The sequence below is a fragment of the Mesoplodon densirostris genome, chromosome 8 (genome assembly GCF_025265405.1).
Source record: "Mesoplodon densirostris isolate mMesDen1 chromosome 8, mMesDen1 primary haplotype, whole genome shotgun sequence".
Taxonomy (NCBI): Eukaryota; Metazoa; Chordata; class Mammalia; order Artiodactyla; family Ziphiidae; genus Mesoplodon; species Mesoplodon densirostris.
The window spans coordinates 77,233,630-77,243,002 of record NC_082668.1 but is presented as its reverse complement, the minus strand read 5'-3'; the positions used below and the strand labels follow the sequence as shown (position 1 = coordinate 77,243,002).

At 38.2% G+C, this 9,373-nt stretch overlaps 1 pseudogene; it reads left to right on the top strand.

The window, feature by feature from the left end:
- Positions 1–5,780: 5,780 nt before the first annotated feature.
- On the top strand, positions 5,781–6,936 carry LOC132495214 (hsc70-interacting protein-like; annotated as a pseudogene).
- Positions 6,937–9,373: the final 2,437 nt, after the last annotated feature.

Below are 9,373 nucleotides of genomic sequence, written 5' to 3'. Positions count from 1 at the left end.
CTTTGTGTTATTTTGTATACAGAGTAGCATCCTTAAATTGATTGAGTGGCAATGGAAACTGACAAGTACACTAAGATTAGGCAATGGCTGATTGCTAATTAGCAGTCTGCTCTAATAGTCCTTGCATTTGTTTGGTTACTAAGCACAAATTCCTCCCCAAAAAACTCACAAGTGATTTTTGAAGTCATCGACATAATTTTTTCAATGTATTTATCCATGGATTCCCCCAAACCCCACCTCCAACCAACAGTCTTGAGGAATCCACCAATGTGTTTCTCAGTTTAATTCCTATAGTACTTGACAGATTAAAGCATTTTATAATTCTGATTTCCTGTTCCATGCATCAGTCTAAATATTTGTGCTTAGGTTTGAGTTCTGGACATTTCCTTAGACCATTCTACCAAATGCCATTGAAAGAATTACTGGGCTTGTACATCTGCTACCATTCTCAAACCACTGGCTGATCTTCAGAATTACAGCCCTCTTTCCTGCAGCTTCTGAAACCTTTTTCAACACATTGCTCAAGACGGTCACTACTAAATAAACAGATGACGCCTAGGCAGTGTTTAATACCCACTTAAATACCCAAGATTTAACTGCCCATACCACTGGGCTACCTTCCAAGCCATGTTTTCACAACCATGGCGCCTCTCTCTCTCTTTCACTTTCATTCTTTCACATGTACCTGAACCACCTAAAAACCCTCAATCTGAAAAGCTACAACAGTTATCAAGGTTTTCATTGTCCTGGGGCCTTGAAGTTTTCCCTACCCTTTCAACCTTTAGAGGTCTCAAGGCCTCGGTCTTTTGCCTGGACTTTGGGCCACTTGCATTCCTCTCTCCCTGAGTATTATTTTTTCCTCCCAACATGACACAGGATTCAGAAGATTTGGTTCTTCCTCTCAGGCTACCTAGGTCTTACAGATTGAACGTTAGTAAGTACAATTCCCTATGCTTCTGAATCTATAACAACAACAACAAAAAAAGTGTGAAGACTCCTAGGAACCATTAACAGAAGTATCTAGAAAGAATCACCCTCTTCATTAGCACATTATTATTATGAGTTCCAGATTTGTTGGTGGTCATGATAGGAGCTGGGTCCCCAAGGAAATAACATATTCTCAAGAGTGGGGTCTTTAATGATGGAAAATACCTAAAAGATGGACTAACTCATATCTTGAGATGTGATGTGTAACATCCCCAACTGCAACTCTCCATTCTTTTACCCATATCTAAAGTCTGTGGTGACTCTATGTACAACCTGAAACTCAAGGAATAGCCATGTTTAACTGCTGATTGGCATGAATTAAGATAAATGAGTAATTTCAGGACTGTAACAATACTTCTTGACTCTCCCTTCCCAGTGCTCCTTTTCACTGAGAAACTGCTCTTCTCTTATCCCAGGTGATTAAGCGTATCAAATTGACTGAGCGATCTAAGGCACCAGACTCAAGCCCTTCTTCCCATGTGATTAACATGCAGTCAATCATTCTCTGTCCATCATGACTGGTCCATAAAGCAGGCCAGCAGAATTCCTCTCAGACGCTTCCTAAACATGGGTGCTAAGAAGGAAGTTTCTCTCATCTGATATGGAAAGTTGTACCAGCCACATAAAACTTGAATTGATGCTCATAATGTCCACCATGCAGAGAAACCCACCAAAAACTCAAACCAATATATAGAGTAAAGCAGAACCAAGAGATAAAGAGAAAGAAATTCCTGATGACATTACCTGAGCATCTAGATCTTATCATACCTGATCCATTCTATCATTGTACTTGTCAATTACATTGGTCAATAGAATTTTTTTTTTCGCTTAAAGTAGTTTGCAATGTGCTTCTGTCACCAGAAGAAACCTGATTTATACACATATTTGAAATATATATTATGTATGAAATATGATCTTAAAATTTGGGAAACCCAAGTTATACCCTAAAATATGCTCATTGGAGCTGCCACTATATTCCAACTTACTTCATCTAAACGACTCCCTGGAGTTCCTACCACCAAAGACCTAAAGATCAGCTAAGAAGCAAAAGCAAGAACCACCTTAATTAATTCCTATTCTGGTTAGGTAGATCCACCTGCCTCTTGAATGAAGCCTTCCTACCTCCTTTATATTATGTCTAAAGCCATCAACATCCCTATCACTAACATGGCACGTACTCTTCTACTTTATACTTAACCCGAAAAAAAAAAGATGTGTAAAAGTTTGCATATTAAATGTCCTGCTCTGAGCCTTTTGCCCCATTTGGATTCCTGAGCACTGGCAGCCTGTCATATACCCTTCAGGTCAAAGATTAAAAGAGTTTTCTCTAAGGAATTTTACCAGCCAAGAAAAAAAGTCTTTGAGATGACGTTGAAAGCTCTTTTAATTAAATATTTCACCCATGCACAGAGAGCTTTCAATCAGCTTTTCAGAGTACCATTCTCACATATAATTAGCAAACAGCTGGAGAGCAATGCCAATACAAATACAGAGGTCAAAACTAACAAGAAAAGGATAAACATAGAGGAAACAAAGACTATTTTTATGAAGAAGAAAACCTAGAAAACAACACATGAGCTATAATTGATATCCAGAGGATTTGAAGACAAATGCTGCAAGCATTGAATAAGATCAGGAATGTGTGTGTGTGTGTGTGTGTACATACATACATACATACATACATATGTTCAGAAACAACAACAATAAAATTTCTTTGGAAATTTAGATGAGAGTAGAAATGAAGAAATAGAAAGACTCAGAAGGTGGGGCTGAGAAAATCTCTCCAAAAAGTCAGGCAATATGACATAGTATGGAAATAATGGAGAAAACATAAGACTTAGGAAGAATCCAGATAATCCAAAATCTGCTTAACAGGTGTTACAGAAAGGGAAAACAGAGAAAATGAGGAGAGGGAATTGTCAAAAAGTAATTTGAGAAATTTTTCCTAAACTCAACATCATTTTCTAGACTAAAAGGGCTCATGAAAAGCTCAGCACGATGGAAGCAAAAAGACCCACACTGTATCAGATACCTCTTACATAATACATCAGATCCACCTGGCCTCTTGTTTCAATTACTGTTATGGCAACCAGATCTGCCAGGCTCCCACAAGGTTCACATGTTTTTCACCTCAAGCCAGTACTGCATGCCTCTTGACTTCTTCGCTGAGACTTTTCTATTGGCACTAAAGAGTGGGATGTTCCAGAACCCTGTTTGAAGCTCACACAACCTCAAATTTTTCTTACCTGGAAAACCAGTGCTAAAACATATGAAGATATATCATCATGAAATTTTAGAACGCTAGGGATTTGAAAAAATCCTAAAAGCTTCTGGAGAGAAAAAGAAACAGATCACATGCAGAAGATCAAATATCACAACAACACTAGAAAGCTAGAAGAAAATGAAGCAAAACTTTCCAAGTTCTGAGGAAAAAAACTTCCTATAACCAGAAGCAGAAAAGGCATTTGATAAAATTTAACACCTATTTATGAAAAAATTAACAAACAAGGAAGTGAAGAAATATTCTTAGTCAAATAAAAAGTATTTATAAAAATATATCCGGGCTTCCCTGGTGGCGCAGTGGTTGGGAGTCCGCCTGCCGATGCAGGGGACGTGGGTTCGTGCCCCGGTCTGGGAGGGTCCCGCGTGCCGCGGAGCGGCTGGGCCCGTGAGCCATGGCCGCTGAGCCTGCGCGTCCGGAGCCTGTGCTCCGCAATGGGAGAGGCCGCAGCAGTGAGAGGCCCGCGTACCACAAAAAAAATAAATAAATAAAAAATAAAAAATAAAAATATATCCTGCAAAACTACTGATCAAATATGCAGGTAAAATAAGGGCATACAACTTCACAAAAAGCGAACATATAACAAAACAAAACAAAAAAATTTCTCACATATCTTTTCTCAAGTAGTTACCAGAGGATTTGATCCACCAAAAATGAGGTAGTAAACCAAGAAGAAAGAGAACACGGGATACAGGAAAGAGGGAATCTAAACCAATAGACAGGGAAACGTAATCTCTAGGATGATGGTAAAGGGAGATGTCAGGAAAAATGTACAAAGGACTCGGATGACAACAAGACCAAGTAAAAGCGGGTCACAAGGCTCTAGGCTCTAGAAACTTCTTCAGTAAGATAGAGCTAGAATACCTGAAGTGTTGAAACATAATAAGAGTGTAAATATACAACTAGAGGAGGTTTTGGAGATAAAAAAACAAGTTATCAACTCCAGGGAACCAAACATGTGTGCAATAAATAAACACAATCATAGTATGTTATATGTTATATGGTCCAGCTATAAAAAACACTCACAAGCCAAAATAGTATAAACACAATATTTATCCAACCAAAATTATGGTATAATGATTTTGGGAAGATGGAGTGATAGGACAGTTTTATGTATGGAGTAAAGCTGAAGAATGTAATAAAAAGCCAAATCTCTGCATTCTCCAGTAAAAATTCAATATTAAAAACAAAAGTCTCAAGAAACAGCAACATAAGCAAAATGGAAGTAAGTATGAAAACAATCAACAGAAAGATTTGGAAGTGATTGTCTTTGGGAGTGAGCACTGGGGTCAAGGACAGGGGACTGCTATTGTTTTGTTCTGCTCTATAAAAATATTGGAAAATTGACTCTTTAATCTCTGTGCATGTATAACCTTGGATAAACATGAAAATTTGGACTTCTGCTTTTAGCCATTAGGAAGAAACAAAGTTTGGACTTGCTCAACTAGATAGTTGAGCAAAATATATAAAACAATACTTCTCAGATATTAAACAACAGGAAGCACAGGACTGTGATAGTTGAGGTATGGGACACTAATAAAGGTGGATCCTATGAGTCTTAGGAGTTCTGCCTGGAGGTAATTTCCCAAACTCAATGCAGAAAGAGGGAACCCCAAAGACTCTAGCAATCTCACTGGGTAGAGGAGACCATTCCAAGGAGTCTGAGGGAGCCTGAGTATGCGGGGAAGAGTAATGGAGAGAGAAAGATAAAAGGCTTCGGAAATATTCATAGGGACCCTTTATCGTTTGGCTAAATATCAGTCTGTACATTCATAGGGTGAAATTCTACAAGTGTGCAAAGAACAGCTTCTTAGGGGAGAACAACTGCCAGGGAGCTGCAAGCAGAACAACTCCAGAGTTCACACATCACTGGAAATATTTTGAGTTCACAATAGCCAGGGTAAAAAGTCCTTATTAAATAGAAAAAGCATTCAGTAGAGACCACGAAAGACTCAACCCTCAGGTGTGGTCTTAGCTAGCCATCAAGTGAAGACTACTCTAGACATGCCTTAATAAAGTCTTTAAAAAATAACCCTTGAAAGAAATTTATCTACCAATAACCTAAATGATTACCAGAACAAAGCTCAATAAACACGTTTTTGAAGGACTCCAACAAAATTCAGCACTCAAATAACATAAAATTTACAATGTTCAGAATCCAAAAAAAAATCACTACACATGTATAAAGAAGAGGAAATATAACCAATAACCAGGAGGAAAATCAGTCTATAGTAACAAATCTAGAAATTACAGAGATGTGGAATTAGTAGGCAGAAACTTTAAGACAACTATGATCATTATGCTTGAGAATTCAGAGGAAAATGAATACAAAGACGAGGGAAAAAGAAGATATTAAAAAAAAAACAAAAAGGAACTTCAATAAATAAAAACTATAGGAGCTTCTAGTCTGTTCTGCCTTGCAGCACCTGCCCCCCCTTACGCGGTCACACTAAGCTAGCGCCAGGGCCAGGGATCCGGCCGCAGCCTCTGCTGCGCCCGCCGCCTCCAGATCATGGACCCCCGCAAAGTGAGCGAGCTTCGAGCCTTCATGAAAATGTGCAAGCAGGACACGAGCGTTCTGCACACCGAGGAAATGGGCTTCCTGAGGAAGTGGGTGGTGAGCATGGGGGGTAAAATACCACCTGCTACTCCTAAAACTAAATTGGAAGAAAATATCAAGGAAGAAAAAACAGATAGTAAGAAGGTGGAAGAAAACATAAAGACAGAGGAACCATCAAGTGAGGAAAGTGATCTAGAAAATGACAGTGAAGGTGTGATTGAACCAGACACTGATGCCCCTCAAGAAATGGGAGATGAAAATGTAGAGATAACTAGGGAGATGATGGATCAGGCAAATGATAAAAAAGTAGCTGCCACTGATGCCCTAAATGATGGTGAACTACAGAAAGCCATTGACTTGTTCACAGATGCCATCAAGTTAAATCCTCATTTAGCCATTCTGTATGCCAAGAGAGCAAATGTCTTCATCAAATTACAGACGCCAAATGCTGCCATCCGAGACTGTGACAGAGCTATTGAAATAGATCCCGATTCTGCTCAGCCATACAAGTAGCAAAGGAAAGCACACAGACTTTTGGGCCATTGGGAAGAAGCTGCCCATGATCTTGCCCTTGCCTGTAAACTGGATTATGATGAAGATGCTAGTGCAATGCGGAAAGAAGTTCAACCAAGGGCCCAGAAAATTGCTGAACATAGGAGCAAGTATGAGCAAAAACGTGAAGAGAGAGAGATCAAAGAAAGAACAGAAAGGGTCAAGAAGGCTCAGGAAGAACAAGAGAGAGCCCAGAAGGGAAGCCAGACGACAGTCGGGAGCTCAGTATGGCTCTTTTCCAGGTGGCTTTGCTGGCAGAATGCCTGGTAATTTTCCTGGAGGAATGCCTGGAATGGGAGGGGGCATGCCTGGAATGGCAGGAATGCCTGGGCTCAGTGAAATTCTTAGTGATCCAGAGGTTCTTGCAGCCATGCAGGATCCAGAAGTTATGGTGGCCTTCCAGGATGTGGCTCAGAGCCCGGCAAGTATGTCAAAATAGCAGAGCAACCCAAAGGTTATGAATCCCATCAGTAAATTGTTGGCCAAATTTGGAGGTCAAGCACAATGCCCTTCTGACAAATAAAGCCCCTGCTGAAGGAAAAGCAACTTAGATCACCTAATGGATGTCGCAATACAAACCAGTGTGTACCTCTGACTTTCTCATGAAGAAAGCTGGGGTGCTTTGAAGATAAACCCTACCCCTCTGCCCCAAATGCAGCTGAAACATTTTACAGTGGTTTGCCATTAGGGTATTCATTCAGATAATGTTTTCTTACTAGAAATTAAAAATTTAAAACAATTTTTAAACCTTAAAAATATTTAAAACAAATTAAAAGGGTGTGTTAATCCCTACATTTTCCTTTACTCATCATTTTGGTTTCTTCCTTTGAATTAATTAGGCAAGGAGGATACTTCAGTATGGAAGATTTATTGTTCAAGTTTGAGTGAAGTAAAGATTTATTAGTGGGAGGCAAATGTAACATTTAAATAGATAAAGTTTGAGTTGGATATATGGTCACTGAGGCATTTTGATTTGTCTTTTTAATTGCTTTATTATTTTTTTTAATGATTTACTTCCATGAAACTACTGGGACCACCAGTACTGCAGTAGGACCTGGGTTAGGGACTGGAAATACTTGTCAAGGCTGAAGTAATCTTAACTACATTTTATATAATGTGTGCCCTTGTGTAGATGCATTTAAATCTTACACTGTGGTGAAGGGATGATTTTTATACTGCTGCAGTAAAATTGGATTATTTAGCTCTGTTCTTGTCTGATATCTAAAATAAACACATTTACACATAGGGGAAATAAGGGAATACTTTTCGTTTTGTATTTCTATGTTTAAAATGTTCTTTTCAGATCAGAAAATGCCCAACTCTTTGTCTGCTTTCTACTTGTTTTCACACTTTTTCCCTCTTACTCTTCTTGGGCTAAAGATGGTCCTTTTTCACTAGCATCATCACTGCTATCATCATTCACAGCATAATTATGCAAGCATATTTAATGATGAGTTTAATTTAATATGTAATACAAATAGTGGCTATGTAGGGTAATACCCATAATAGCTGTAGTTTCTTACTTGGTCAAGAGACTTCATATTTAAGTGTTAGATTTCCTCTTTAGTGAAATCTTAACATACCAATAGATGTTGGAAGAAGGGATTCCCTTTGGTGTTTGGTCTCCTACTTAGGAAATACCTATTGCAGTTAGAGTTTATCTTGTAGTATTAATTTTTGGAGAAGTTTGAATTAATTGATACACAAAGAGGGGTTCCTAATCCAGCATGAAATTAAAAAATTGATGAGATTCATGGTGGTTCTTCATTGTGGAGTTGTCAGCATTATGAAAGATGCATTGTCCCATTCAGCTCTTAAATACTGCAGCCATGTCCCCACCTCTCCTCCAAGGATAAAGAAAATGATAAATTTTCTGTTGTACATCCAATTCTTATACTAAATGAGGCTAAGTCCAGGCACTACCAGGAATTGCTAGGTTTCTACTTATTATCTTTCAATGTAAAGTGCTAGTTTAAAAGCAATTTCAAGGGATGAGACCCTCTGTACTTTGCTTATTTGAAGAATCAATGGTAGGAGCAGTGAAATAAATTCCATGGAATACATTTCTGAAATCATAAGTAAGTTGATTCAAGTTTTTACCCTTTGCTGTACACAAGCAGATAGAAATGCATCTGTTAAGTGAGAAAAAGCTGTATGCTGATTGAGCATGCTTTTTAAACCCTTTAAAAATACTCAGCATATAAACTTGAGTTTGAGCTTGCTGGTGTTCTTTTTGTTAATATGCGTTCTCCTTTCTCAAAATTTCCAGTGTGTGCTGTAATTCAGAACCAGCTGCTTCTGGATTTTTCATTTGCTTTACACATTACCTAAGTACATTCTAACATTGCACATATTACCGTAAGTGGGTAACAGTAAAACTGGTCTGAAAATGTACCCTGTGCTTTTTATATTTTTAAGTTAATACAAATACAAAGTACCTCTTCATTTTTGTAGAAACTTAACATCATTTCTAAACCAGACATGTTCTTTTCTTGTGCCAATAATGCTACAAGAAGGAAACGTAAATGACATTTTTTCTGCTAAAAAAAAAAAAAGAGAACTAAAAAGTTTGCTGGATAGAATTAATGGCAGATTAGAAACTGGAAAAAAAAAAGAAAATATAGTGGACTTAAAGAAAATGCAATATAAATTCTCCAAAATGAAACACAGAGAGGAAGAAGACAAGAAGAAGAAGAAGAAGAAGAACCACAAGGGTCTAACATGACATACATGTGATTGGAATCCCAGGAAGAGAGAAAACAAAAAACAAGGGGGTGGGGGTGGGGGCAGAGACATGTGAATATGTAATGGCTAAACGTTTTTCCAAATGTGAAGAAGACTATAAACCAAGACTCAAGAAGCTTGATGATCCCCAAGTATAAGGAAAACCACAGCACATCATAATCAAATTGCTTAAAAAAGAACAGTGATAAAGGGGAAACCATTACCCAGAGAAAAAAGTGATTATGTAAAGAGGAACAAAGATAAAAATT